Source organism: Lissotriton vulgaris, unplaced genomic scaffold (assembly GCF_964263255.1).
Source record: "Lissotriton vulgaris unplaced genomic scaffold, aLisVul1.2 SCAFFOLD_1314, whole genome shotgun sequence".
Lineage (NCBI taxonomy): Eukaryota > Metazoa > Chordata > Amphibia > Caudata > Salamandridae > Lissotriton > Lissotriton vulgaris.
The window spans coordinates 236,170-243,037 of record NW_028243448.1 but is presented as its reverse complement, the minus strand read 5'-3'; positions in this window follow the sequence as shown (position 1 = coordinate 243,037).

The following is a 6,868-nucleotide window of genomic DNA, read 5'->3' as shown; positions in this document are numbered from 1 at the left end:
AGGGGAAAGAGGAGACACCTTTTCCACGGAGGCAGCGGCCCCAGCTGCCTGTATCATCTGCTATCTCACTGCTAATTAGGGTATTCTACTAGACTTCTTTGTTGTATTGTATGTTTTGTTCATGGGCACATGCTGTTGCTGTGCTAGATGCATGCCTTAGCGGCCCCCATGCGTCCATGACACACATTCTGTATTCTTACATTATTTTGTTCATCCAGTGAATGATGTTTTATGTTCTGTCATTCTCACTACTGATCGGTCATTTCCTAATGCCATTCAGTAACAGAATCACAGAAATAGAGGTCATTTGAGGATGGGCTCTTGTTCAATATTTACAACTTTCCATTGCTGTTCTCCACAACAGCCTTCTCTTTAATGTTGTGACTCTTTTCAGTTGACTTTCCTGGTCTCTCCATGCTTTCTCTCTAAATCTACATAGGTGAAAGGTAGCTCCATTTCGTGCTGCTTATAGTTGCCAGGTAATGAGGCCAAAGAAAAATTGTGTTTGACCATGTTACCTAGCAACTACAAAGGCAGGTAACCGAAGGCACACATTTGCGTGAACTCAGTAGCTGACAACAGAGCATAACATACTGGAATCTGAACTTGCAGCCCAGCCGGCAAATCTCCCATAGGCACATGGGTTCTTGTGGACTTAAGAGTGGATACAGAAACTGAGATCCACTAAATTAGGATCAAGTTATTCTAAAAACTCTTAAGCTCGCTCTAGCAGGACTTTGCACTAGCTTTATTAACAGAATGAGGAGTTTGTTAAAGCAGGACCCCATTCAATGGTTTCTGAGTCCACAAGAGTAAGACGTCACCCTTGTGCATACATAATTCTGATTACATTACCTGGCACTTCATTGTAGGTCACTTGCAGAACTAAAAAACCAGGAGGAGTAATGGGTGGACCTTACTTTTGTATTAGAATGAAGGGGGAGTGATGTTGTAGTGTAGTTCCTATTTTCCCTATAGGCCCTGCTCATTGGAATAACATAAACAGCAGTGTAGACGTAGGACTGAGGTCTTCTAGGTCTCTACTGACTATGTTAGACTTAATTTAGGTTTGCGCCAGCTAGCTCAGAGGTCACTGGAAACTTTCTTGACTGTATAGGAAGTGATCAGCTTCCCTGGCTCAGACAAGAAGGGATTCAGCTTCCGACAACCGCATAAACATGACAACTTTGCTCCCCAAAATAAGAGTCAAAGTCGTGTGAAAACAATAGACAATTATTTCACTCAGTCAGACGTGCGTTCTTAGTTTCACCAGAGTGCAGAGAAGAGAGAGACGGCGTTTTCAATAAAGGGTATGATTTATTGAACAGTCTTCCTTCTCATGCAAGAGAAATGGATTGCCACAATTGCAATAATTATTATGAAGTAAAGTACGTACAGTAAAAGGAGTATTATGAAATAATACTGTAAAAGCATTGATATGGTTTCTTAGCCATAAGATAGTTAAAATGAATAAAATATATACAATATATACATTCATATATAAATTGGCTAACAACCTCAACTGGTGCTTCTAACTACGCCTACCCCGGTGTACCTGACCTAAGCCTAATACGTGGAAGGGAGTAAGTAAGTAGCAGTTTAAGTTAAGTTGGTTTTGCCAAGAGTTTGATCCAAGAATTCTCTCTAAGGGTTTAGTCAGCACCGTACCTTTGGAATAGAATGTAGGAGGTCTGGTATCTCCCTCTCAGGACCCGATATCCCAGTCACCCTCAAGGGTGGGCTGGAAACGCCGGAGCTGGATTTTCTCGGCAGGAGAAAAGACAGCATCTTTCGCAGCGCGTCAAAGAGGAGGGGCAGAGTTCGTGGGCTTCTCGCGTCTGCTGGGCTCTCTGCGAGGGAATCCATTTTTAATTAGGTACACGATATGGGTCAATGCCCTGTACGGATTTGTTGAGAAAATGTGTCCTCCCAGCTCACAAGCTGTACAGTTACTTTGCAATAAAGAAGGAGGGTCCCCTGTAATATATGACAGGGAGGGGGATCTTAACGTTAGAAAAGATGTTGGAGTCCCTGTCTTTAACGTGGCTGACTAGATATGCTAAACCATGTCTCCTAAGTAGGGTTTAAAGTTAGAAATAAGGGTGATTCTCCTTAACCTTATGACAAGTGAATACCAAAGGCAAATGAATAACAAAAGCAGGGCAAAGTAGACAATTAACATAAGATCACTTAGGATCAATAACACTAAGCAAACAATGTTTATCAAAAAATAAAGCGTAACATTTATTCACCTCCCGAAAAGGGTTACAATCTAAAACATATTAAAAACCATTTGTTAAAAAACCACCAACAGTGGTAATACAATAGATCTATGTACAGTCAAGAGTGAAACAGTCGACGCGGCGTTTCGGTGCTTTGTTTGATCTTCACACCGTCTTCAGGACATTTACAACAATTGACTTGGTATCTGAGAAATTAAAAATAAGAGTAATTTAATACTACTTGTCTACACCTAAGGATTAATGTTGCTCCTACCTTGCTATTTGAGTATCTGCTATCTAGACATGATGTGATATGCTGACCCATTCCTATACAAACTTTTGGTCAACAGGAAAAACCACCATTGGAAAGTTTAAACACATAGTCGCTACATAAGCTCTCATTAGAAGAATGTCTGCCTTGACTTTTCAAAGTTGTAATATTATCATACACATCTAGAATCTACTTTTTGCACAAGTCTTGGACTCTATGTATATAAATGAATTATTACTCATACCTGTGTTACTAATGGGAAGAGCATTTCAATTCTTTTCCACTGTGTTAATGACTTCTCAGCTATTTTACTATTGCTGGAGCTATATGCAGGAAATAAGCACATGAATGTTTCTTAGTAGTCTATTCTACTATAGTGATAATATCCTTATGGCTATGGTAAATATTATACTTTAGTAGGTTACCTTCAATGCAAATGATCAAATATTCTGTGTGCACGGAGGGGCCACCGTTGATAATGGGGATAATTCCTTATATTCTTGTGGACCTGAATAAACAAGATTTTGTCTGAGTTGTCTAAATGAAAATTTATTGAGAAACTGATGTCTATTTCCAATATTTCCCCAGCATCATCTACTGACCTGTTGTTATCTCAGGTTCATCATAGTACTTTATAGAATTGATGATCTTTGGTAATACAAAGCTTCTCTTGTTCCATTGAAGAGGGAATCTGTGGGTCTATAATAAAAAATAAAGAATATAGAGGGAAAATGATGTATCTATATTCTTACTACTCAAAGTAAAGGTCTATCTACTCATCTCTCCGTTAATCCTATGTGTCAAACTATGGGCTTAGTTCCCACCAATTATATAGAGGTGGTAATTTTATAAGGTCTCAGGGTATATCTAAGTACTGTGTTGAACATCAGTTGATAAAAACGTCACTATGCCTTTCCTGAGTAATCTTGAAGGGCTTTCCCTCCCAAATGTTACAAGTTATAAATAGGATTATCACAGGGAATATTCAATAAGCTCAAAGATTAGAAGAGACCTTTGAGTTAGGTTTGTTAACTGCTAATCAGCGGTAAAGTTACGCTGTCTATCTAAAGCCCATATTGCAGAGTCTCTGCCTACCTTATGAAGAAAATACGGCCTCCCTGCTCCTCCGTGCTCTCGTCTGTGCTGTCGTCTTCGTGAGGATTCAAAGTCTGCACTAAGTGCTTTCCGACGGCATCTTTATACTGACGCTTCTACTGTTCACCCGGAAGTGATAGATACCCAATGTTTTCCCGCAATTGCCGATACAGCTTCTAAATACAGAACTAAGCCTCTGTTTTGCGCTATTATTCCAAAATATGTATAATGGTATGTTACGAGATTAGCTAATAGTTTTATTTCGAAAAACGTACCAAGTGACCCGGAAGTCGATAGTTTTGATATAGGGTAGTAACGATGTATTCTAATATTGATGTTCAGCATCTCACCAGATTTCATATGTAAAAATACGGTCTATCCATTGATTGTGCTTACTAACAACACAGTTATTTATATATTGTTACGATGATTCTATTTTTCGTGTCGGCCATATTGGATTGGGACAACTCCGTATCAAAATGCGTTCAATTCAGCATACTGTTTATATTGGTGACCAAACACCGGGTTTAGTACACAATCGCGCGTTCTATTGCAAGGTTTACGCTATCGAGGGTCGTATTCCTTCCCAACTGTCATCAAATTCTAGTTTAATTATAGTGGGCATTTAACCAACGTGTCTATATATTTTTTATGTAGAAAATACATATTATCTCTGTCGGATGGAACAAATGTGCATATATAATTGTTTTACAACCTAACCAGCTAGAAGTCTCGTTCTGTAAAGATTATCTACAATATATATATATATTACAATTGTTTAAAAAATTGTTGCACTAATTCAAAAATATCTACTTCATCTTTGGGTTATATGCATGTTTAAACATTTATATTGGCAATACATCAATGGATCTCGACTTTAATGACGCAAACCACAGTAATATGAAATTGGCTAACAATATGAGTTCACAGCCAAACAGCTAACTATTCCTATTTGTGTAAATTACATAAGACAATATGGACTTAGATACAAACTTTAATACTTTCTCACATGTCTAAGGGTGTACCTAAGGGATACATTCAAATATTCACTTGAACTAATAGCTTAGATACCAGAATAGTACGACTAATATTTCCATGTTTGGCTGTGAACTCATATTGTTAGCCAATTTAATATTACTGTGGTTTGCGTCATTAAAGTCGAGATCCAATGATGTATTGCCAATATCCCACTCGTCAGAGGAAATAGACATCCAAATGTCGTTGGCATGACGGGGGAGAGACCGGCAATTAACCAAGCCTGCTTTCAGAGTCCGGTGGTTAGAAGAGGAGAGCTGCGGTGTGAGATGAGAAGGAAAGCGAGATTGGTAGGACGGGAGAGTGAAGTTACATTGAGGGCAATGGAAAAGAGCAGAATCTAAGTGGTCTGGGTTGCAGAGGGTGATGGCCGAGCAAGGGGAGGAATTTAGTAGATGTAGTTGGGTGTTGGTCCAACACGTACGAGTAGAATCGGTGGGACAGGCAGTGGGTCTGGCCCTGGGCTCGGTCCAGGCCCGGACGGGCCCAGACGGGCTTGCCTTTGGCGCGCCTTCGGCGCGCTGACGGCGCGCCCGCTGCGCCCGTCCGCTGCGCGTCCTAGCGAGACACATAATTTATGTCTGTGGGGAAGGGCGTCACGGGGGTGTGGCCAGCTGAGGTGGGCGTGTCTGACGTCGCGCCTCGCCCTCAGTAATGGCGAAGTGATAGTATCGTTGCAGCGCTAGATCCGCTGTTCGTGAGCAAGGGGTGAGTGAATTAAAATAGCAAAGTATCACAGAGCAACAGGTTTTAAAATTACAAGCTCACTCCCGGCTTCTGCCTCAGGAGACTCGTGGTTCAAAGTGTCGCGCTTTCCAGCTGCGCGCACTTTTATACTCGATTAAGGGGGCGTGGCCAGCTGAGGTGGGCGTGTCTGACGTCGCGCCTCGCCCTCAGTAATGGCGAAGTGATAGTATCGTTGCAGCGCTAGATCCGCTGTTCGTGAGCAAGGGGTGAGTGAATTAAAATAGCAAAGTATCACACAGCAACAGGTTTTAAAATTACAAGCTCACTCCCGGCTTCCGCCTCAGGAGACTCGTGGTTCAAAGTGTCGCGCTTTCCAGCTGCGCGCACTTTTATACTCGATTAAGGGGGCGTGGCCAGCTGAGGTGGGCGTGTCTGACGTCGCGCCTCGCCCTCAGTAATGGCGAAGTGATAGTATCGTTGCAGCGCTAGATCCGCTGTTCGTGAGCAAGGGGTGAGTGAATTAAAATAGCAAAGTATCACACAGCAACAGGTTTTAAAATTACAAGCTCACTCCCGGCTTCCGCCTCAGGAGACTCGTGGTTCAAAGTGTCGCGCTTTCCAGCTGCGCGCACTTTTATACTCGATTAAGGGGGCGTGGCCAGCTGAGGTGGGCGTGTCTGACGTCGCGCCTCGCCCTCAGTAATGGCGAAGTGATAGTATCGTTGCAGCGCTAGATCCGCTGTTCGTGAGCAAGGGGTGAGTGAATTAAAATAGCAAAGTATCACACAGCAACAGGTTTTAAAATTACAAGCTCACTCCCGGCTTCCGCCTCAGGAGACTCGTGGTTCAAAGTGTCGCGCTTTCCAGCTGCGCGCACTTTTATACTCGATTAATGGGGCGTGGCCAGCTGAGGTGGGCGTGTCTGACGTCGCGCCTCGCCCTCAGTAATGGCGAAGTGATAGTATTGTTGCAGCGCTAGATCCGCTGTTCGTGAGCAAGGGGTGAGTGAATTAAAATAGCAAAGTATCACACAGCAACAGGTTTTAAAATTACAAGCTCACTCCCGGCTTCCGCCTCAGGAGACTCGTGGTTCAAAGTGTCGCGCTTTCCAGCTGCGCGCACTTTTATACTCGATTAAGGGGGCGTGGCCAGCTGAGGTGGGCGTGTCTGACGTCGCGCCTCGCCCTCAGTAATGGCGAAGTGATAGTATCGTTGCAGCACTAGATCCGCTGTTCGTGAGCAAGGGGTGAGTGAATTAAAATAGCAAAGTATCACACAGCAACAGGTTTTAAAATTACAAGCTCACTCCCGGCTTCCGCCTCAGGAGACTCGTGGTTCAAAGTGTCGCGCTTTCCAGCTGCGCGCACTTTTATACTCGATTAAGGGGGCGTGGCCAGCTGAGGTGGGCGTGTCTGACATCGCGCCTCACCCTCAGTAATGGCGAAGTGATAGTATCGTTGCAGCGCTAGATCCGCTGTTCGTGAGCAAGGGGTGAGTGAATTAAAATAGCAAAGTATCACACAGCAACAGGTTTTAAAATTACAAGCTCACTCCCGGC